General features: G+C 38.0%; 1 non-coding gene across 1 annotated transcript; it reads left to right on the top strand.

Moving 5' to 3' along the window:
* Nucleotides 1-11,541: 11,541 nt before the first annotated feature.
* On the top strand, nucleotides 11,542-11,649 carry LOC112768016 (small nucleolar RNA R71). The gene has a single exon (XR_003185456.1). It is a non-coding gene; the product is annotated as a small nucleolar RNA R71 (small nucleolar RNA).
* Nucleotides 11,650-25,277: the final 13,628 nt, after the last annotated feature.

Below are 25,277 nucleotides of genomic sequence, written 5' to 3'. Positions count from 1 at the left end.
TAATAATTTTGTAATTAATTATTTTAATAATGTTTGATCATCATCATATTAATTTGGAGTTTTCCAAACTCAACAACCATGTTGAAGAGAGAGTATACATCTTAGAAATAAATCAGACACGGATCGGAGAAGAAACAGTAATACTTTTATTAATTCATAGGACTCAGCAGGGCTCCTCCCCTCAACCTAGGAGGTTTAGAAACTTATACTGAAAGGAAATACAATGTATGAAACGAAAATATGCTGAATGATGGTAAAAGTTCTAAAAACGTGTTCGAATAACATGAATCAAATCCCTTAAATACTAAATTAATGACTAGTAAGGGTAAAACAGTCTTTTTAGTGCTAAAATCCACTTATGGGGCCCACTTTTTGGGCGTGAAACACCAGCTAGGGGGTCCTCTTTGGGCATTTGGATGCTAGGCTCTGCTCCTTTGGCCCTGGACGCCAAGAAGGGGGCAGGAGGCTGGCGTTGGACGCCAGTTTTAGGCCTTCTAATCCGAAGCAAAGTATGGACTATTATATATTGCTAGAAAGCTCTAGAAGACAGATTTTCATAGCCATTAATAATGCTCCATTTGGCCTTCTGTAACTCCATAAAAGCTCTTTCGAATACAAGGAGGTCAGATCTGGACAGCATCTGCAGTGCTTTCTCTGTCTCTGAATCAGACTTTTGCTCCAACTCCTCAATTTCAGCCAAAAATTATCTGAAATTGTGCAAAAACACACAAACTCAAAATAGAATCTAGAAATGTGAATTTAACACTAAAACCTATAAAAACTTAATAAAAAATAAACAAAGCATACTAAAAACTATATGAAAACTATGCCAAAAAGCGTATAAAATATCCGCTCATCTCAACACTAAAGCAATATAAAACTGTTTACTCATGCATTCAGAAACTAAAGCAATGCCATCACAACAAAATAATTAACCATTCTTTATTGGAAAACTCAAAAATTTATGCATATTTAATTCTTCTAAAAAAATCTACTATTTTATTCATTGTTTAATGATGATAAGAGGAATAATTTATAGCTAATTAAAAAAATTAATTAATTACTACTAAGGCTTATGTAATCCTAAAAATTAAAAGACATAAAATAAAAATAAAAATAAAGACTTAAATACTACTAGTGATCATGCAACTCTAAATTAGGATGGAAATACGTGAGACAGGAATATGAATAACAGATATATGAGAAACAAGAATTAGAATAGCCACAGAGTTGAAACTCAATAACCTTTAGCTTGAGGGATGCTGGGCTCTTCAGGTTGTGGGACGCATGGCTCTTCAACTTAAGGGGCACTGGGATCTTCATGGGAGAGCTTCTGGCATTTCAGCTCCTCTAGCTCACGCCCATTACTTCTCCTGCTCCTTGATCAGTTTGCAAATCATGCTAGTTTGATCTTTTTGTTCCTCTCTGAGCTGATCTAAAGTTCTCTACAAGTGTATTACAGACGCCTTCAGCTGGTCCCAATACTCCATTGGAGGGATCTCTTGGGAAGGCTCAGGTGCCTTCCTCTTAGGGTGATCGTCTTCTATCTTGGAGCTCTCCATCACCTGCTTGTTGATTGGTTTTTCCACTAGAATAAAGTTGTCTGATGGGATCATAACCTTAGCCTCTTGGCATGGGCAAAAGATTAGATTTGGATAAGCTAGCATGGCATTAGTAGACACCATATTTGCCAGCTTGTAAATCTCACGGGAGATTATTTGGTGGACTTCCACCTCATTCCCCATCATGATGTAGTGAATCATCACAGCTTTTGTAATATTGACTTCAGCGCAGTTACTTATGGGGAGTATAGAGCGCCCAATGAAGTCTAGCCATCCTCTAGCAATAGGCTTGAGGTTCGCCCTTTTTAGCTGGCATGGCTCCCCTTTTGTATTCTCAATCCATTGAGTTCTAGCCAGGCATCTGTCCTCTAGGACTTGATCAAGCTTTTGGTTGGCTACAACCCTTCTATTGTATGACTCACGGTCATCCTTTTGCAGAGGTAGTTTGAAGATCTCTCTCACCCTGTCCAGGTGAAAATACATGATCTTCCCTCTGACCATAGTGCGAAAAGTATGGAAGGTTGTTCCATCTTTCTTTTGCTTATCTTTCATCGACAAATTTGCATAGAATTTACGGATCATGTTATATCCAATATTTAATTTGGGATTACATATAATCTCCTAGCTTCTCCTTCGAATCTGCTCTTGGATCTCTGGGTATTCTTCTTCTCCTAAATTGAATCCCACCTCAAGGATTACTGGCCTCTTACTCATTATCTTATGATAATGTTCTTCATGTTGCTTGGTAAGGAATTGAACAGGTTTGAAAACAACTGTTGAGTTGTCTTCTTTCTTGTTCTTAGGGGCAGTCTTGCCACTTTTTGGAGGCATAGAATTGAATTCTTGATGAGAGAACTGGGCTCCTACCACACCAAACTCCATGCTACCTTGCTGGCGTTTAAATATCCAGAATGCAGGCATTCCGGCGTTTAACGCCAGATGGATCCTCCCTCTTGGGCGTTAAATGCCCAGCCAGGGCCTCCTGCTGGCGTTTAACGCCAGGCTTGCGCTCCCTTCAAGGCGTTAAACGCCCAGCCAATGCTCCCTGGCTGGCGTTTAATGCTAGGATTGCTGCCTCCATGGGCGTTTGAACGCCTATTTTCCTATCCTTTTTGGCGTTTTAATGCCAGAGAAATCCTTAGTCCAAGGTATTTTGTTTGTTGTTCTGCATCATTCTGTCTCTGTTTAAGCACTGTCCATGATCACTAACATTAAAATCAACTTAAAACATAATCAAAAACTAATTAAAAAGAAAATTAATTAAAATAGAAGTAATTAGAGAATTAATAACATATAAGGAATCATTGGGTTGCCTCCCAACAAGTGCTTCTTTAATGTCTTTAGCTGGACTTTACTGTACTTAACTTAGTAGCAGTGTTGACCCTCCTGGCTCTATATCTCCTTCAAGGTAATGTTTGACCCTCTGTCCATTGACAGTGAAACCTTTTTCTTTACCTTGAATTTCTATGTGCTCGTACGGTGATACACTAGTAATCACAAATGGTCCTGTCCTATGGGATTTGAGTTTCCCAGGAAACAGTTTGAGTCTTGAGTTGAAGAGCAGAACTTTCTGTCCTGGTTCAAAGACTCTGGAGGCTAACTTCCTGTCATGCCACCTCTTTGCCTTTTCCTTATAGATTTTTGCATTTTCAAATGCATCTAAGCGGAATTCATCCAACTCATTTAGTTGGAGAAACCATTTCTCTCCTACTGCTTTAGCATCAAGGTTGAGGAATCTAGTAGCCCAGTAGGCCTTATGTTCTAGTTTCACTGGCAAATGACAGGACTTTCCATATACTAGCTGATATGGTAAAGTTTCAATGGGGGTTTTGAAAGCTGTTCTGTATGCCCATAGAGCATCATCAAGCTTTCTAGCCCAATCCTTTTTAAAGGTACATACTGTCCTCTCTGAGGGTGATACGGTGTTGCTACTTTATGACAAATTCCGTAACAGTTTAAGACAAAATCCAACTATGTGTTGCAGAAATGAGTACCTCTATCACTTATTAGTGTCCTAGGGAAACCAAATCTGCTGAAGATGTTCTTCTAGAGGAACTTCATTACTACTCTAGTGTCATTAGTGGGTGTTATTATTACTTCAACCCATTTAGACACATAATCTACTGCCACAAGGATGTAGATGTTTGAGTATGAAGGCGGGAGAGGTCCCATGAAATCTATACCCCATACGTCAAACAACTCAATCTCTAAGATTCCTTGCTGAGGCATGCTGTGACCATGAGGAAGGTTGCCAGCCCTTTGGCAATTATCACAGTTACGGACGAACTCTCTAGAATCCTTAAAGAGAGTAGGCCAGTAAAAGCTACTTTAGAGAGCCTTGGTGGCTGTCCGCTACCTCCAAAGTGTCCTCCATAGTCAGAGCTATGGCAATGCCATAGAATTCTCTGTGCCTCTTCTTCAAACACACAGCGTCAGATTATTCCATCCTAGCATCTCTTAAAGAGATATGGTTCATCCCATAGGTAGTATTTTGCATCATGCATGAGTCTCCGGGCTTGCTGCTTGGTAAATCCCTTGGGAATGAACCTTATAGCCTTGTAATTTGCAATGTCTGCAAACCAAGGTACTGTCCGGATGGTATAGAGTTGCTCATCTAGAAAGGATTCAGATATGTCAGTGGAGGGAGAAGAAGTCCCAGCTGCTGGCTCAATTCAGGATAAGTGATCAGCCACCTGATTTTCTGTCCCTTTTTTGTCTCTAATTTCTATATCAAACTCTTGCAGGAGTAACACCCATCTTATAAGTCTGGGTTTAGAATCCTGCTTAGTGAGTAGATACTTTAGAGTAGCATGGTCAGTATAAATAATGATCTTAGATCCTACTAGGTAAGATCTAAACTTGTTAATGGCATACACCACTACAAGTAGCTCCTTTTCTGTAGTAGTGTAGTTTTTCTGCACATCATTTAATACGCGACTAGCATAATAAATGACATGTAGAAACTCCTTTTCACTGGCATCACACATTAGCTCGAATGGTAAGTCCCAGTTGGGTACAGAAATGATAGGAGCAGTGACAAGCTTGGCTTTCAGAGTTTCAAAGGCGTGCATGCATTCTTGGTCAAAGACAAAATCATCAATGGCCAAGAGATTACACAGGGGTTTTGCAATTTTTGAAAAATCTTTTATGAACCTCCTGTCGAATCCTGCATGTCCTAGGAAACTTCTAATTGCCTTGACGTTATTAGGTGGAGGCAAGCGTTCTATCACTTCCACCTTAGCTTGATCTACTTCTATCCCCTTATTTGAAATCCGGTGTCCAAGAACAATGCCTTCAGTTACCATGAAGTGGCATTTCTCCCAGTTTAAAACTAGGTTTATTTCTTGGCATCTTTTCAGAACTCGGGTCAGATGATGAAGACATGAGCCAAATGAGTCTCTAAAGACAGAGAAGTCATCCATGAATACTTCAAAGAACTTCTCTACCATATCAGAGAAGATGGATAACATACATCTCTGAAAGGTGGCAGGTGCATTGCACAGGACAAATGGCATTCGCCTGTAGGCAAATACGCCAGATGGGCATGTGAATGCTGTCTTTTCTTGATCCTATGGATTGGTGCATGAAATTGTGATCATCAATGGCGCCATCAACATGGTACGCTCAATTGTAATCTCAACTCTTTATCACAACTTTGCACAACTAACCAGCAAGTGCACTGGGTCGTCCAAGTAATAAACCTTACGCGAGTAAGGGTCGATCCCACGGAGATTGTTGGTATGAAGCAAGCTATGGTCATCTTGTAAATCTCATTCAGGCGGATTCAAATGGTTATGGAGGATGAATGATTAAAAGATAAATAAAACATAAAATAAAGATAGAGATACTTATGTAATTCATTGGTGAGAATTTCAGATAAGCGTATGAAGATGCTTTGTCCCTTCCGTCTATCTGCTTTCCTACTGTCTTTATCCAATCCTTCTTACTCCTTTCCATGGCAAGCTGTATGTTGGGCATCACCGTTGTCAGTGGCTACAATCCCATCCTCTCAGTGAAAATGTTCAACGCACTCTGTCACAGCACGGCTATTCATCTGTCGGTTCTCGATCATGTCGGAATAGAATCCAGTGATTCTTTTGCGTCTGTCACTAACGCCCCACAATCACGAGTTTAAAGCTCGTCACAGTCATTCAATCCTTGAATCCTACTCAGAATACCACAGACAAGGTTTAGACTTTCTGGATTCTCAAGAATGCCGCTATCAATTCTAGCTTATACCACGAAGATTCTGATTAAGGAATCCAAGAGATAAACACTCAATCGAAGGTAGAACAGAGGTGGTTGTCAGGCACACGTTCATAGGTGAGAATGATGATGAGTGTCACGGATCATCACATTCATCAAGTTGAAGAACAAGTGATATCTTAGAACAAGAACAAGCTGAATTGAATAGAAGAACAATAGTAATTGCATTGATACTCGAGGTACAGCAGAGCTCCACACCTTAATCTTTGGTATGTAGAAACTCCACCGTTGAAAATACATAAGAACATGGTCTAGGCATGGCCATGAGGCCAGCCCCAAAACGTGATCTAAGGTAGCATAGAACTACTCAAAGATTCCTCTCTCAAATACAATAGCAAAAGGTCCTATTTATAGAGAACTAGTAGCTTAGGGTTTACAAAAATGAGTAAATGACGTAAATATCCACTTCCGGGCCCACTTGGTGTGTGCTTGGGCTGAGCATTGAAGCATTTTCGTGTAGAGACTTCTCTTGGAGTTAAACGCCAGCTTTTGTGCCAGTTTGGGCATTTAACTCCCACTTTGGTGCCAGTTCCGGCGTTAAACGCTGGGAATTTTTGAGCTGATTTGAAACGCCGGTTTGGGCCATCAAATCTCGGGTAAAGTATAAACTATTATATATTACTGGAAAGCCCTGGATGTCTACTTTCCAACGCAATTGAGAACGCGTCGATTGGGCTTCTGTAACTCCAGAAAATCCACTTCGAGTGTAGGGAGGTCAGAATCCAACAGCATCTGCTGTCCTTTTTAGTCTCTGAATCAGATTTTTGCTCAGGTCCCTCAATTTCAGCCAGAAAATACTTGAAATCACAGAAAAACACACAAACTCATAGTAAAGTCCAGAAAAGTGAATTTTAAATAAAAACTAATAAAAATATAATAAAAACTAACTAAAACATGCTAAAAACATACTAAAAATAATGCCAAAAACCGTATAAATTATCCGCTCATCATAACACCAAACTTAAATTGTTGCTTGTCCCCAAGCAACTGAAAATAAAATAGGATAAAAAGAAGAGAATATACAATGAATTCCAAAAACATCTATGAAGATCAGTATTAATTAGATGAGCGGGGCTTTTAGCTTTTTGCTTCTAAACAGTTTTAGCATCTCACTTTATCCTTTGAAGTTCAGAATGATTGGCATCTATAGGAACTCAGAATCCAGATAGTGTTACTGACTCTCCTAGTTAAGTATGTTGATTCTTGAACACAGCTACTTTATGAGTCTTGGCCGTGGCCCTAAGCACCTTGTTTTCTAGTATTACCACCGGATACATAAATGCCACAGACACATAACTGGGTGAACCTTTTTAGATTGTGACTCAGCTTTGCTAGAGTCCCCAATTAGAGGTGTCCAGGGTTCTTAAGCACACTCTTCTTTTTGCTTTGGACCTCGACTTTAACCGCTCAGTCTCAAGTTTTCACTTGACACCTTCACGCCACAAGCACATGGTTAGGGACAGCTTGTTTTAGCCGCTTAGGCTAGGATTTTATTCCTGTGGGCCCTCCTATCCACTGATGCTCAAAGCCTTGGATCCTTTTTATCACCCTTGCCTTTTGGTTTAAAGGGGTATTGGCTTTTTCTGCTTGCTTTTTCTCTTTTTTTTTCGCATATATCTTTTTTTTTTCTGCAAGCTTTTCACTGCTTTTTCTTGCTTCAAGAATCAATTTTATAATTTTTCAGATCATCAGATAACATTTCTCCTTTTCCTTTCATTCTTTCAAGAGCCAACAATTTTAACATTCATAAACAATCAAATTCAAAAATATGCACTGTTCAAGCATTCATTCAGAAAAACAACAGCATTGCCACCACATTAAGATAATTAAACTGTTTTAAAATTTGAAATTCATGCACTTCTTTTTCTTTTTCAATTAAAAACATTTTTCATTTAAGAAAGGTGATGGATTCATAGGACACTCATAGCTTTAAGGCATAGACACTAAGACACTAATGATCATAAGACACAAACATAGATAAACATAAGCATAAAAAAATTCGAAAAACAGGAAAGTAAAGAACAAGGAGATTAGAGAATGGGTCCACCTTAGTGATGGCGGCTTGTTCTTCCTCTTGAAGATCTTATGGAGTTCTTGAGCTCCTCAATGTCTCTTCCTTGCCTTTGTTGCTCCTCTCTCATGATTCTTTGATCTTCTCTAATTTCATGGAGGAGGATGGAATGTTCTTGGTGCTCCACCCTTAGTTGTCCCATGTTGGAACTCAATTCTCCTAGGGAGGTGTTGATTTGCTCCCAATAGTTTTGTGGGGGGGGGGGAAGTGCATCCCTTGAGGCATCTCAGGGATTTCATGATGAGGAATTTCCTCATGCTCATGTCCATGAGTGGGATCTCTTGTTTGCTCCATCCTTTTCTTAGTGATGGGCTTGTCCTCATCAATGAGGATGTCTCCCTCTATGTTAATTCCAACTGAATTACAGAGGTGACAAATGAGATGAGGGAAGGCTAATCTTGCCGAGGTAGAGGACTTGTCCGCCACCTTATAGAGTTCTTGGGATATAACCTCATGAACTTCTACTTCCTCTCTAATCATGATGCTATGAATCATGATGGCCCGGTCTATAGTAGCTTCGGACCGGTTGCTAGTGGAAATGATTGAACATTGGATAAACTCCAACCATCCCCTAGCCACGGGCTTGAGGTCATGCCTTCTTAAATGAACCGGCTTTCCTCTTGAATCTCTCTTCCATTGAGCGCCCTCTTCACAAATGTCTATGAGGACTTGGTCCAACCTTTGATCAAAGTTGACCCTTCTAGTGTAGGGGTGTTCATCTCCTTGCATCATGGGCAAGTTGAATGCCAACCTTACATTTACCGGACTAAAGTCTAAGCGTTTCCCCCGAACCATTGTAAGCCAATTCTTTGGGTCCGGGTTCACACTTTGATCATGGTTCTTGGTGATCCATGCATTGGCATAGAACTCTTGAACCATTAAGATCCCGACTTGTTGAATGGGGTTGGTAAGAACTTCCCAACCTCTTCTTCAGATCTCATGTCGGATTTCCGGATATTCACTCTTTTTGAGTTTGAAGGGGACCTCGGGGATCACCTGCTTCATGGCCACAACTTCATAGAAGTGGTCTTGATGCACCCTTGAGATGAATCTCTCCATCTCCCATGACTCGGAGGTGGAAGCTTTTGCCTTTCCTTTCCTCTTTCTAGAGGTTTCTCCGGCCTTAGGTGCCATAAATGGTTATGGAAAAACAAAAAACAATGCTTTTACCACACCAAACTTAGAAGGTTTTTTTGTCCTCGAGCAAAAGAAGAAAGAGAAGAGTAGAAGAAGAAGAACATGGAGGAGATGGAGGAGGCTTTGTGGTTCGGCCAGGGGGAGAAGTGGTGTTGAGGTCGTGTGAAAATGAAGGAGTGAAGATGGGTTTATATAGGAGTTGAGAGGGGTGTAGGGTTCGGCTAGTATGGGTGGGTTTGGGAGGGAAAGTGGTTTGAATTTGGATGGTGGGGTAGGTGGGGTTTTATGAAGGATGGATGTGAGTGGTGAAGAGAATAGTGGGATTTGATAGGTGAGGGGTTTTTTGGGGAAGAGGTATTGAGGTGATTGGTGAATGGGTGAAGAAGAGAGAGAGTGGTGGGGTAGGTGGGGATCCTGTGGGGTCCACAGATCCTGAGGTGTCAAGGATAGCTCATTCCTGCACCGAGTGGCGTGCAAAAACGCCCTTTCTGCCAATTCTGGCATTAAACGCCGGGCTGCTACCCTTTTCTGGCGTTTAACGCCAGCTCCTTGCCCATTCCTGGCGTTAAACGCCCAGAATGGTGCCAGACTGGGCGTTAAACGCCCATTTGCTAGCCTTACTGGCGTTTAAATGCCAGCAAGCTTTTCCTCCAGGGTGTGCTATTTTTTTCTCTGTTTTTCATTCTGTTTTTGCTTTTTCAATTATTTTTGTGGCTTCACATGATCATCAACCTACAGAAAACATAAAATAATAATGGAAAATAGATAGATATAACATTGGGTTGCCTCCCAACAAGCGCTTCTTTAATGTCAGTAGCTTGACAGTGGGCTCTCATGGAGCCTCAAATGTTTAGAGCAATGTTGGAACCTCCCAACACCAAACTTAGAGTTTGAATGTGGGGGTTCAACACCAAACTTAGAGTTTGACTGTGGGGGCTCTGTTTGACTCTGTTTTGAGAGAAGCTCTTCATGCTTCCTCTCCATGGTTATAGAGGGATATCCTTGAGCCTTAAACACAAGGGATTCTTCATTCACTTGAATGATCAATTCTCCTCTGTCAACATCAATCACAGCTTTTGCTGTGGCTAGGAAGGGTCTGCCAAGGATGATAGATTCATCCATGCACTTCCCAGTCTCTAGGACTATGAAATCATCAGGGATGTAGTGGTCTCCAACCTTTACCAAGACATCCTCTACAAGTCCATAAACTTATTTTCTTGAATTGTCTGCCATCTCTAGTGAGATTCTTACAGCTTGTACCTCAAGGATCCCTAGCTTCTCCATTACAGAGAGAGGCATGAGGTTTACACTTGACCCTAGGTCACACAAAGCCTTCTCAAAGGTTATGGTGCCTGTGGTACAAGGTATTGAAAACTTCCCAGGATCCTGTCTCTTTTGAGGTAGTCTCTGCCTAGTCAAGTCATCCAGTTCTTTGGTGAGCAAATGGGGTTCATCCTCCCAAGTCTCATTACCAAATAACTTGTCATTTAGCTTCATGATTGCTCCAAGGTACTTAGCAACTTGCTCTTCAGTAATATCTTCATCCTCTTCAGAGGAAGAATACTCTTCAGAGCTCATGAATGGCAGAAGTAAATCCAATGGAATCTCTATGATCTCATTATGAGCCTCAGATTCCCATGGTTCCTCATTAGGGAACTCATTGGAGGCCAATGGACGTCCATTGAGATCTTCCTCAGTGGCGATCACTGCCTCTTCCTCCTCTCCAAATTCGGCCATGTTGATTGTGTTTATGCCCTTGCACTCTCCTTTTGGGTTCTCTTCTGTATTGCTTGGAAGAGTACTAGGAGGGAGTTCAGTAACTTTCTTGCTCAGCTGACCCACTTATGCCTCCAAATTTCTAATGGATGACCTTGTTTCAGTCATGAAACTCTGAGTGGTTTTAATTAGATCAGAGACCATGGTTGCTAAGTCAGAGTGGTTCTGCTTAGAGTTCTCTGTCTGCTGCTGAGAAGATGATGGAAAAGGCTTGCATTTGCTAAACCTGTTTCTTCCACCATTGTTGTTGTTGAAGCCTTGTTGAGGCCTCTATTGGTCCTTCCATGAGAGATTTGGATGGTTTCTCCATGAAGGATTGTAGGTGTTTCCATAGGGTTCACCCATGTAATTCACCTCTTCCATTGATGGGTTCTCAGGATCATAGGCTTCTTCTTCAGATGAAGCGTCCTTAGTACTGCCTGGTGCAGCTTGCATTCCAGACAGACTTTGAGAAATCATATTGACTTGCTGAGTCAATATTTTGTTCTGAGCCAATATGGCATTCAGAGTATCAATATCAAGAACTCCTTTCTTCTGATTTGTCCCATTATTCACAGGATTCCTCTCAGAAGTGTACATGAATTGGTTATTTGCAACCATTTCAATGAGTTCGTGAGCTTCTACAGGCGTCTTCTTCAGATGAAGAGATCCTCCAGCAGAGCTGTCCAATGACATCTTGGACAGTTCAGACAGACCATCATAGAAGATAGCTATGATGCTCCATTCAGAAAGCATGTCAGAAGGACACTTTCTGATCAATTGTTTGTATCTTTCCCAAGCTTCATAGAGGGATTCACCTTCCTTCTGTCTGAAGGTTTGGACTTCCACTCTAAGCTTACTCAATTTTTGAGGTGGAAAGAACTTTGCCAAGAAGGCATTGACTAGCTTTTCCCAAGAGTTCAGGCTTTCCTTAGGTTATGAATCCAACCATATCCTAGCTCTGTCTCTTACAGCAAAAGGGAATAGCATAAGTCTATAGACCTCAGGGTCAACCCCATTGGTCTTGACAGTGTCACAGATTTGCAAGAATTCAGCTAAAAACTGATGAGGATCTTCTAATGGAAGTCCATGAAACTTGCAATTCTGTTGCATCAGAAAAACTAATTGAGGCTTAAGCTCAAAGTTGTTTGCTCCAATGGCAGGGATAGAGATGTTTCTCCCATAGAAGTCGGGAGTAGGTGCAGTAAAGTCACCCAGCACCTTCCTTGCATTGTTGGCATTGTTGTTGTTTTTGGCTGCCATATCTTCTTCTAGTTTGAAGATTTCTGTTAGGTCCTCTCCAGAGAGTTGTGCTTTAGCTTCTCTTAGCTTTCGCTTCAAGGTCCTTTCAGGTTTCGGGTCAACCTCAACAAGAATGCTTTTGTCTTTGCTCCTGCTCATATGAAAGAGAAGAGAACAAGAAAGTATGGAATCCTCTATGTCACAGTATAGAGATTCCTTGAGGTGTCAGAGGAAAAGAAGAATAGAAGGAGGAGGTAGAAAAATTCGAACTTATCAAGAGAGATAAAATTCGAATTATTGATAATGGAGGAGTGTTAGTCCTTAAATAGAAGTATGTGAGAAGATGGGAAGAATTTTTGAAATTAAAGTAAAAGATTTTGAAATAATTTTGAAAAATTGAAGAATGATTTTCGAAAATTAGAGTTGGGAAAGAAATAAAGTGATTTTTAAAAAAGATTTTGAAATTAGAAATCAAAAAGATATGATTGAAAATTTAATTTTGAAAAAGATGTGATTAAGAAGATATGATTGAAAAGTTATGGTTTTTAAAAAGATATGATTGAAAAACAATTTTAAAAAGATTTGATTTTTAAAATTAATGACTTGGCTAACAAGAAAAGATATGATTCAAACATTAAACCTTTCTTAACAGAAAAGGCAACATACTTGAAATTCTTGAATCAAATCATTAATTGTCATCAAGTATTTTTGAAAATGGAAAGAAATTGATTTTGAAAATATATGATTGAAAAGATATGATTTGAAAAAGATTTGATTTTGAAAAAATTTGAAAACTTAAAAAAATGTGCATTAAAAACAAAATCTTCCCTCTTGTGTCATCCTGGCGTTAAACGCCCAAAATGGTATCCATTCTGGCGTTTAACGCCCAAAATGCTACCCTTTTGGGCGTTAAACGCCCAGCCAGGTACCCTGGCTGGCGTTTAAACGCCAGTTTTCCTTCTTCACTGGGCGTTTTGAACGCCCAGCTTTTTCTATGTAATTCCTCTGCAGCATGTTCTGAATCTTCAATTCTCTGTATTATTGACTTGAAAAGACACATTTTTTTTAAAAATTTTTTTGGATTTTTAATCGAAATGCAACTAAACATGGAAAACTAAACTCAAACAAACAATGCATGCAAGACACCAAACTTAGAAGTTTGTATACTATTGACACAAACAAATTGAGAATGCATATGAAAACAACAAAACACACAAAACAATATAATTTAAAGATCAGAGCAAGGAAATCATCAAGAACAACTTGAAGATCAATGAAGAACATAATGCATGAATTTTTCGAAAATTAGATGAATGCAGTTGACACCAAACTTAAAATTAGACACTAGACTCAAACAAGGAACAAAAAATTATTTTTGATTTTATGATTTTATAAATTTTTTTGTGGTTTTTTTCGAAAATTGAGTGGAAAGGAAAATAAAGGGATTCAAAATTTTTAATAAGAATTCCAGGAATCATTGCAATGCTAGTCTAAGACTCCGGTCCAGGAATTAGACATGGCTTACTAGCCAGCCAAGCTTTCAATGAAAGCTCCAGTCCAAAACACTAGACATGGCCAATGGCCAGCCAAGCTTTAGCAGATCATTGCTAACGACAGCAAAATTGATAGAAATCAACAAGCTCTTGTGATGATAAGTTGAAACTTCGGTCCAATAAGATTAGACATGGCTTCACAGCCAGCCAGACTTCAACAAATCATCATGAAACTCTAGAATTCATTCTTAAAAACTCTGAAGAATAAAATAAAATTTTTTTTTTTGAATTTTTGAAAATAAAAATAAAATAAAATTACCTAATCTAAGCAACAAGATGAACCGTCAGTTGTCCAAACTCGAACAATTCCCGGCAACGGCGCCAAAAACTTGGTGTTGTTGCCGGAAACAAATACGAAATTATTGTTCGTTCATTCGTTCCTTCCCCGGCAACGGCGCCAAAAACTTGGTGCATGAAATTGTGATCATCAATAGCGCCATCAACATGGTACGCTCAATTGTAATCTCAACTCTTTATCACAACTTCGCACAACTAACCAGCAAGTGCACTGGGTCGTCCAAGTAATAAACCTTACGCGAGTAAGGGTCGATCCCACGGAGATTGTTGGTATGAAGCAAGCTATGGTCATCTTGTAAATCTCAGTCAGGCGGATTCAAATGGTTATGGAGGATGAATGATTAAAAGATAAATAAAACATAAATAAAGATAGAGATACTTATGTAATTCATTGGTGAGAATTTCAGATAAGCGTATGAAGATGCTTTGTCCCTTCCGTCTCTCTGCTTTCCTACTGTCTTTATCCAATCCTTCTTACTCCTTTCCATGGCAAGCTGTATGTTGGGCATCACCGTTGTCAGTGGCTACAATCCCGTCCTCTCAGTGAAAATGTTCAACGCACTCTGTCACAGCACGGCTATTCATCTATCGATTCTCGATCATGTCAGAATAGAATCCAGTGATTCTTTTGCGTCTGTCACTAACGCCCCACAATCACGAGTTTGAAGCTCGTCACAGTCATTCAATCCTTGAATCCTACTCAAAATACCACAGACAAGGTTTAGACCTTCCGGATTCTCAAGAATGCCGCCATCAATTCTAGCTTATACCACGAAGATTTTGATTAAGGAATCCAAGAGATAAACACTCAATCGAAGGTAGAACGGAGGTGGTTGTCAGGCACACGTTCATAGGTGAGAATGATGATGAGTGTCACGGATCATCACATTCATTAAGTTGAAGAACAAGTGATATCTTAGAACAAGAACAAGCTGAATTGAATAGAAGAACAATAGTAATTGCATTGATACTCGAGGTACAACAGAGCTCCACACCTTAATCTATGGTGTGTAGAAACTCCACCGTTGAAAATACATAAGAACATGGTCTAGGCATGGCCATGAGGCCAGCCCCAAAACGTGATCTAAGGTAGCATAGAACTACTCAAAGATTCCTCTCTCAAATACAATAGCAAAAGGTCCTATTTATAGAGAACTAGTAGCTTAGGGTTTACAAAAATGAGTAAATGACGTAAATATCCACTTCCGGGCCCACTTGGTGTGTGCTTGGGCTGAGCATTGAAGCATTTTCGTGTAGAGACTTCTCTTGGAGTTAAACGCCAGCTTTTGTGCCAGTTTGGGCGTTTAACTCCCACTTTGGTGCCAGTTCCGGCGTTAAACGCTGGGAATTTTTGAGCTGATTTGAAACGCCGGTTTGGGCCATCAAATCTTGAGTAAAGTATAAACTATTATATATTGCTGGAAAGCCCTGGATGTCTACTTTCCAACACAATTAAGATCGCGTCAATTGGGCTTTTGTAGCTCCAGAAAATCCACTTCGAGTATAGAGAGGTCAGAATCCAACAGCATCTGCAGTCCTTTTTAGCCTCTGAATCAGATTTTTGCTCAGGTCCCTCAATTTCAGCCAGAAAATACCTGAAATCACAGAAAAACACACAAACTCATAGTAAAGTCCAGAAAAGTGAATTTTAAATAAAAACTAATAAAAATATAATAAAAACTAACTAAAACGTGCTAAAAACATACTAAAAACAGTGCCAAAAAGCGTATAAATTATCCGCTCATCATGGATCCACTGATATTTGATTGTATCCGGAATATCCATCCAGGAAATAATAAAAAGTATGACCTGCTAGTCTCTCTAGAATTTGGTTAATAAAGGTAAAGGAAAATGATCATTTCTGGTGGCATCATTGAGTTTTCTATAATTAATGCACATACGCTACCCTGTAACTGTCCTTTTAGGGATCAATTCATTCTTTTTATTATGAACCACTGTCATGCCTCCCTTCTTAGGAACAACTTGGACAGGGCTCACCCAAGGGCTGTCAAAAATGGGATAAATGATCCCTACCTCCCAAAGCTCAGTGACTTCCTTCTGCACTACTTCCTTTATAGCTAGATTCAATCGCCTTTGTAGTTGCACCACTGGTTTGGCATTATCCTCCAGCAGGATTTTATGCATGCATCGGGCTGAGCTAATGCCCTTAAGGTCACTTATAGTCCACCCAAGGGCGATCCTATGTGTTTTAAGCACTTCAATTACTGCTTCTTCTTCCTGTGGTTCTAAGGCAGAGCTTATGATCACAGAATAGGTGTCTCCCTCTCCCAGAAATGCATATTTCAGGGAGGAAGGTAATGGCTTAAGCTCAAGCTTTGGAGGCTTCTCCTTTTCCTTAGAGGTTTCCAAAGGTTCCTCTGAATTAGGCTGGATATCATTAAGGATATCATTCAGCCCTTCCTTGAGGCTTTCGGCCATGTTGACCTCTTCCACCAGGGAATCAATGAGGTCAATGCTCATGCATTCTTTAGGGATGTCTGGATGCTGCATAGCTTTGATAGCATTCAGTATGAACTTTTCCTCATTGACTCTTAGGATTACTTCCCCTTTTTCAACATCAATGAGGGTCCGTCTTGTAACTAGGAAGGGTCTCCCTAGGATAAGGGATGCACTCTTGTGCCCTTCCATGTCCAACACCACAAAATCAGTGGGAAAAATAAAGGGTCCCACCTTGACAATCATGTCTTCAATTACTCCTGATGGTATCTTAATAGAACCATCAGCAAGTTGAAGGCATATGCGGGTTGGTTTGACTTCATCAATCAAACAAAGATTCTTTATTAATGAAGGAGGTATTAGGTTGATGCTTGCTCCAAGGTCACATAGAGTTGTCCTTGTACAAGCATCACCTAGAGTGCATGGTATCATAAAGCTTTCAGGATCCTTAAGTTTCTCTGGTAAGCTGCTCTGAATGATTGCACTACACTCTTTAGTAAGGAGGACTGTTTCTGTCTCTCTCCAGTCCCTCCTATGACTTAGGATGTCCTTCATAAACTTAGCATAAGAAGGTATCTGCTCAAGAGCCTCTGCAAAAGGGATCTTTATCTCTAATGTTCTGAGATACTCCGCGAAGCGGGCAAATTGTTTATCTTTTTCCTCTTGACAGAGTTTTTGAGGAAATGGCATCTTAGCCTTGTATTCATCAACTTTGGTTGATGAAGGCCGAATGCCATGTGTATTGGAAGGGGGTTACTAGCTTGCTTAGGAGGGTTGTTATCAGTGAGTGACTGTTCTCCTTTGCTTGGGCGTTCAACGCCTATGCTGCTGCCCTCTTCCTGGCGTTCAACGCCAGGGACATTGCCCCCTTGTGGGCGTTCAACGCCAAGGGTGCTGCCTCCCTGGGCTTTTGAACGCTCAGTCTCTGCCCTTTTCTAGCGTTTAACGCCAGGAGTGATACCTCCCTGGGCGTTTGAACGCCCAGAGTTATCGTGTGCAGAGACCTGGGTTTCCTTATTGTACCAAGCATTTAAGGATTTCCCACTCCTTAGTTGAATAGCCTGACATTCTTCTGTTATCTTCTTAGATAATTGCTTCCTTGTTTGACTCAGCTGGGCTTCTACATTCCTGTTAGAATCCTGAGTTTCTCGCAAAGCCTTTTGCAGTTCCAGTAGTTGCTGGGCAAGGGCGTGCAGTTGCTGGGTCAATGGGTCATTCTGTTCTGGAGGGTTAGGTTCAGCAGACATTGTCTTAACCTCTCCTTTTATAGAAGTCTCAGCAGATGAGTACAGATGCTGATTAGTGGCAACTGTCTCAATAAGCTCTTGAGCTTCTCCTATGGTCTTTCTCATGTGTATGGAACCACCAGCAGAGTGGTTCAAAGACATTCTAGCCATGTTTAAAAGTCCATAGTAGAAGATGTCTAACTGTACCCATTCTGAAACATTTCAGTGGGACATTTTTTTAACATTCTTCTATACCTTTCCCAGGCATCATAAAGAGATTCACTATCTCCTTGTCTGAAGCCTTGGATGTCCAGCCTCAACTGGGTCATCTTTCTTGGGGAAAAGTATTGGTTTAAAAACTTGTCTACTAACTGTTTTCAAGTTTTCAAACTAGCTTTAGGCTGGTTATCCAACCACCTTTTTGCTTGATCCTTTATAGCAAAAGGAAAGAGCAATAATCTGTAGACATCTTGGTCTACTCCCTCACTGTGTACCGTGTCAGCAATTTTTAAGAAATCTGCTAGAAACTCTGTAGGTTCTTTCCTGAGGAAGCCCAGAATACTGGCAGTTTTACTGCACTAGTGTAATAAGTTAAGGGTTTAGTTCAAAGCTACTTGCTCTGATGTGGGGTATGCTAATACTTCTTCCATAGAAGTCAGCAGTGGGATTTGTATAAGATCCCAGAGTTCTTCTGAACTCTTCATTCCCATTTGGGTTCATAGTGAAGAAAGGTAAAAAATGTAGAAGAAGAAATAGAAGTAGAGAAGATGAACAATAATTAAAATATTTTGTTTTTATTTTATTAATTAATTAAATTCAAAAATTAAAGTAAATTAATTAAAAGGAATTAAAAATTAATTATTGAAATTCGAAAAAGAAGAGAGAGAAAGAGAAGAAGAATTTTCGAAAACAGAAGAGAGAAGAGTTAGTTAGGAAGTTTTGAAAAAGAAGAGAGAAAAGATATGCAATTAATTAAGAAAAGATTTGAATTCTAGATTTGAAATTTGAAAATTTTAATTTAAATTTTAAAATTTTGAAATTGAAAATTGAATTTTAAAATTTGAAATTTGAAATTTGAAATTTGAATTTTAAAATTTCAAATTTAAATTTTTGAATTTTGAAAAAGGTTTGAAATTTGAAAAGATTTAATTTTGAAAATTGAAAATTGAAACTTTAATTTTGGATTTTGAAAATTAAATTTTTAAATTTTTAAATTTAAGTTTTTGAATTTTGAAAGTTGAAATTTTAAATTTGAAATAAGATAAGATAAGAATTTTGAAAAAAATATGATTTTTTATTTTGAAAAGATTTGATTTTTGAAAATTAAAAGCTAAGATAAGATAAGATAAAAATTTGAAATTGAAGTTTGAATTTTAATGTTAATTTTCGAAAATATAGTTAAAATAAAAATAGAAAAGGTATTTTTTTATTTTTAAATTTAATGATGAAAGAGAAAAATAAGTAAAAGAAACAAGACCTAAAATTTTTAAATCTAGCACCCCTAATTTTCGAAAATTTTGGAGGGAAACACAAAGGGATACCAAACAAAAAAATTTTAAGATCAAAATAAAAAGAAAACACAAGAACACTTTGAAGATTAACAAGAACACAAAGAACAAGACTCAAAAACTAAAAAACACAAGAACATATAAAGGACACCAAACTTAAAATTTTTAGACAACCAAACACAAATTTTCGAAAAATTAAAGAAAATAAACAAGAAGACACCAAACTTAAAGATTAAAACAAGATTCAAACAAAAAGACACTAATTTTAAAAGAATTTTAGAAGAAGGTCTCAGAATTTTCGAAAATTTAACCAAGAACATAAATAAAAGACTCAAACAGAAAGCTAAGGATGCTTGAAAATAAACTATATGAAAAAGGTTTTTGAAAGCGTTTAAAATTTTTGGAATTGAAAAACGGAAAACAGGAAAGACTCAAACCAAGAACAAAAATTAAACAAAGAAAAGAAAAAATATTTTTGAAAAATGTTTCTAATTTTTTTTTCGAAAAATTTGAGAAGAAGAAAATAAAAATAAAATACTCAAATAAAATAAAAAGAAAACCCAATTAAAAATGATCAAGAAATAAAGTACCTAACCTAGGGAACAAGACAATCCGTCAGTTTGTCCAAACTCGAACAATCCCCGGCAACGGCGCCAAAAACTTGGTGCACGAATCCCCACACTTTTGTACAGCTATACTAGCAAGTGCACTGGGTCGTCCAAGTAATACCTGAGCGAGTCAGGGTCGATCCCACGAGGATTATTGGCTTGAAGCAAGTTATGGTTATCATGCAGGTCTTAGTCAGGCGAATGAAAGAGTAGGAGATGTTGGTATGTTATTTTTAATGGCATAAAAAGGAATAAAGAAAAGTAATAATTAGAACTCAGAAGTTGTGTAAACTGTAAAAAGAGTGATAGGAATAAGGTAAAGGATTGGAGTTGCTTTGTCTTTCTGAATTAACTCTGGTATCACTGTCTTCTCTGCTTGTGAATGATCTCTTCTATGGTAGGCTGTATGTGATCAATGCCATGGGCCGTGCTCATTGATCTCCTCTGCTACAGATTGAACGCCATTGGCTGTGGTCATCCAATCTGACGAAGGGTGAAGCTCTAGCAGTTCACTCTCCTAGCAATCCTACTCAAAATGCCACAGACAAGGTCGAATCTTCCGGATCAGAGGATGCTGCTTCTTTGGATTCCAGCCTATACCACGGAGACCCTAATCTCCCTGAAAATTGGCAGAACTGGTGTCTCGAGAAGTCCCCAATGAAGTCGTGGATTAACCGTCTGAGAGATGTATAAACATAGCTGTTGGTTCACGCTTTCCAGTCACGTATTCATACGAACCCAAGTAGACGCGGGTGTTTATCAGGCACGTTCATCTTAGTATGATAAACAGAGCTGATTGTCACTGATCATCCTATTCACCATATTGAAGTGCGAGTATACATCTTAGAAATAAATCAGACACGGATTGGAGAAGAAACAGTAATACTTTTATTAATTCATAGGACTCAGTAGGGCTCCTTCCCTCAACCTAAGAGGTTTAGAAACTCATACTAAAAGAAAATACAATGTATGAAACGAAAATATGCTGAATGATGGTAAAAGTTCTAAAAACGTGTTCGAATAACATGAATCAAATTCCTTAAATACTAAATTAATGACTAGTAAGGGTAAAACTGTCTTTTTAGTGCTAAAATCCACTTCTGGGGCCCACTTGGTGAGTGTTTGGGCTAAGATTTAATGAGATCCACGTGCTATGAGGTCTTTTGGGCATGAAACACCAGCTAGGGGGTCCTCTCTGAGCGTTTGGACGTTGGGCTCTGCTTTTTGGGCGCTGGACGCCAGGAAGGGGGCAGAAGGCTGGCGTTGGACGCTAAGTTTAGGCCTTCTAATCCAAAGCAAAGTATGGACTATTATATATTGATGGAAAGCTCTAGAAGTCAGTTTCCATAGCTATTGATAACGCTTTATTTAGACTTCTGTATCTCCAGAAAAGCTCTTCCGAATGCAAGGAGGTCAGATCTAGACAACATCTGTAGTGCTTTCTCTGTCTCTGAATCAGACTTTTGCTCCAGCTCCTCAATTTCAGCCAAAAATTACCTGAAATTGTGCAATGAATCAGACTTTTGCTCCAACTCCTCAATTTCAGCCAAAAATTACCTGAAATTGTGCAAAAACACACAAATTCAAAGTAGAATCCAAAAATGTGAATTTAACACTAAAACCTGTAAAAACTTAATAAAAAATAAACAAAGCATACTAAAAACTATATGAAAACTATGCCAAAAAGCGTATAAAATATACGCTCATCAGGGTCCAACTCGCTATGAGGACATCAGAACTATCAATGGAGTTCTTTATCCATCTTTCAGAGACGCATGTTATGCACAAGGTTTATTAGATGATGATAAAGAATACATTGATGTAATAGAGGAAGCAAGTCATTGGGATTCAGGGGAGTACCTAAAGAAGCTATTTACAATTCTTATGGCATCTAACTCAATGGAGAGACCAGAGCATGTATGGCAAAATACATGCAAGATGCTTGGTGATGAGATCCTACATAGGCAAAGAAGATTACTCGATAATCCAGTTTAGTATTACGAAACCATATTCCTAAGAATGTAAAACTATATTTGGAAGATTGTATATGCTAACACTATAAAATTCTTTTAAGAAGGAATGCCTAAACAAAATGATATACAAATTGGGTTATAGATTTTTGAGATGAAAGAAACCATTATCAAGTCATGGTATAGTTTTCAATCTTTAGTTAGTGTACTTAGTAAAGGATTAGCAATTGAAAATACGCTTATCAAATATGTAGAATTTAGTCCTGGTGTATCCAAGAATGGGCAATTCCAGCATAAAATATTTTTATGATCGTATGCTTGAAGTTTTCTATCCTTGATAGCAAAGAATCATTATTAGTAAACAAGAGATTAGTGTAAGGATATCAAAGAGACAATATGTAATTGAATAGATGAGATTAATCAGAAATAATTATTGTGACTAGGGGGATAAATGCTAACAGAACATGAATGTAATAAAACATAAGCATGTTTTATACCTAACAAAGAAGAGATTATTCTCCACACATTATCCAAATTTTTAAAGTAGTATTTATAATTAGGGGGATCTTAAATAGGGTATGCCACCATGATATGAAACTTGATTAGAAATATAACTCATCAAACAAGTCATATGCATATACACTTTTGTAAATTAGGTCAACAAAGTATATCTTACCTTAGCTCGAGTTTGTAACTTGGGTCGACCACACTTGATGATTATGTGTTCGCATAATGCTTGATTTTGTAGATACTACTGTCAGCTACTTACCTGTAGAACATAAAACACTTCTCATGACATATACATTATGTGCAAAAAGTTTTAAATAGCTTTTGCAATTGTATACATTTATATGACTGTCCAGATACACATGCTATACAAATTTCTTGAAAAATGAGTAATACAAATAATTTGTTGAGTTAAATCTTAAGTTTATTAGTATGGTTTGAATCATGATATACTGTGTAGAGGAGCCACACCTGCATAAAATAGAAGCAAACAAATTGCGTACTACTTAATTAGTGTTAGAAAAAAATTTCCAAATTACTTCAAGCTAATTTAATAGGAAACTGATAATTTTGGGATAAAGATCTTAATTTTGTATTAAATGTTGTAGTAAATTTCAAATTCAATTGTGCATTTAATTTTACTAGATATATTAATAGTATATAATTGTAACGAATTCAATATTTATTCCCATCTTTATCATGCAATTTTTGTTTTAGGATACCCCCATATCCTAAATCTGATGCATCTGTTTCCACAATCTTGAAAGCATGAGGAACAGGTAGGTAAAGACAAGGAAGATTGCGAACTTTGGTTTTAAGAAATCTGATAATATCATAATGTTTGTCTGTCCATGGTGGAGGATTTTTCTTAAGCCTATCATGGAGAGGCTTAATGAGATTGTTAAGATTTGGGATGAAATCTGAGACATAATTGAGACATCCTAGGAACCTCTGGAGCTGAGGTTTATCAAGAATATAATCTGGAAACTTCTCTGCAAACAAAATCGATCTTCAATTGGAGTTATAGTTCCTTGGAAAATCATGTGACCAAGAAAACGGATTTTTGTTTGGAAGAGAACAATTTTTTATTTAGAGACAGCAAGACCATTTTTTTGGATGATGTACATAAAGGTTTTGACATGCTTGAAATGTTCATCTAAAGTTTGGGAAAAGATTAAAACATCATCAATATAAACAATTGCAAAGTTTGAGTATAGGTTGAAAATGTCGTTCATGATTTTTTGAAATTCAGATGGGGCATTTTTCAAACCAAAAGGCATTACATTCCATTCATATTGGCCGAATGGAACTGTAAATGCTGTTTTATATTGGTCTGATTCTGTGATTTGGATTTTCCAAAAACTGGATTTCATATCAAATTTTGAAAAAATATTTGCTGAGTTTAATCTATTAAGCAAATCCTTTTTGTTTGGGATAGGATAACGAATCCATTGCAAAACTTGGTTCAAAGGTTTGTAATTGATGATAAGTCTAGGAGTTCCTCGTTCTATTTCAGCTTGTTTATTAACATAAAACACAGAACAGGACCAAGGACTCTTGCTAGGACGAATTAATCCTTTATCCAAAAGATCTTTAATTTCTTTTTGACAATGCTGCAAAAGCTGCTCATTCATCTGAATAGGGCGGGCTTTTGTAGGAATTTTTGATTCCTTGAAATCCTTTTCATATGGAAGATCAACATTGTGTTCTTTCCTATTCCAGAAGGCGTGAGGCAAATCAGAACAGATAAACTTTTCAATTTGATTTGAAAGAATTTTGATCTTATCTTGAGTCTTTGGTTGGGAAAGTTGTGACTCAAGGGTTTTGAAAGAGATTTCTTCTTTTAAAAAGCAAATCTGTTTGGTTTTGGATTCAATAAGGTTTAGAGATTTCTGTTTTGGCGAGTCTAGGAACTCAAAGAAAGTTACCTGTCCTCCCACAAAAGAGGTTAGTCCAGGAAAATCTGCTAGATATGGAAACAAAAGGATTATGAAAGGTGTCCCCAAGACTACATCATTTTTGATATTCTTTGCTATAATAAATTTGGTGGGAATTCTAAGATTACCCTTTTCAACAAAAACATTAGTTAGTTTGAAATTGATACTTAGCCTTTCACCCGTTATTGAGCTAAGGCATTCAGTAGACTTTTCGAAATATTTTGTGGGGATTAGACCTTCCTTAATACAGTTTGAATCCGCACCTGAGTCAAAGAGTGCGATGGTGTCGAAAACAAAATCTTTAACGACAATTCGAACATGAACACGATGCTTCATAAAAGAGAATACATTTATTATTCTCAAAATTTCTTTTCCCTCACTGTCGCTAGAAATTTTATTTTCTTGTTTCTTAGAACACTCAGTTTGGTTTAAAAGAGAATCAAGTTCTTCATCATCAGACTCTTCTTGTTGCATTATCTGTGAGAGAATGATTTGATGATTGTCTTGATTTCTTTTGATTTCCTGGATTTCTCTCTTAAGGTTAACCTCTGTTTGGAGATCCTGGATGGTTATGGGATGAATAACTTGTTTTTCTAATTTTTTGAAGATAGGCTTGACGTCATATTTATTGCTAAGGACCAAATTTTTGGATTTTTTCTCCTTTTGTAAAGATCTTTTCAATTTCAAAAGGAAGTCTTTCTTTTGTTCTGGATTGTCAATAGCCTCGATAGCATCAAATAAGAGATCTTGGTCCTTGGATAAAACATTAATTTGCTTGACATCTGAATCTGAGGATGATTCAATGTCATCGACTTGGATGTTATTGATATCATCCGAAGATTCTGGGCCAGAATCATTCTCTGAGCTTTCTAACAAAAGATTATTAATCTGTTTCTCAATCAGAGGATCAAGGTTTAGATTATTAATATTTCCTTTTAGCTGACAGTATTTGCTAATATGTCCTGGTTTCTTACATGTATAGCAAATAATGGGGTTTTTTTGTGGGTAGTTTTGGAAATTCTTTTGGAAACCTTTTTCATTTTTAGGATTTTGAAAACTTTTTCTGGATCTTCTGAAATTCTTTTCAAGATTAGGTTTAAAAACTTTTCGATTGGATGGTCTTTTAGATTTCCTTAGATGACAAGCAGGAAGACCAAATTGTTCACAGAAAGTTCCCAGAT

This window comes from Arachis hypogaea, chromosome 17, assembly GCF_003086295.3.
Source record: "Arachis hypogaea cultivar Tifrunner chromosome 17, arahy.Tifrunner.gnm2.J5K5, whole genome shotgun sequence".
Lineage (NCBI taxonomy): Eukaryota > Viridiplantae > Streptophyta > Magnoliopsida > Fabales > Fabaceae > Arachis > Arachis hypogaea.
The sequence above is the reverse complement of the archived record's forward strand: the minus strand, read 5'-3'. Positions and strand labels throughout refer to the sequence as shown.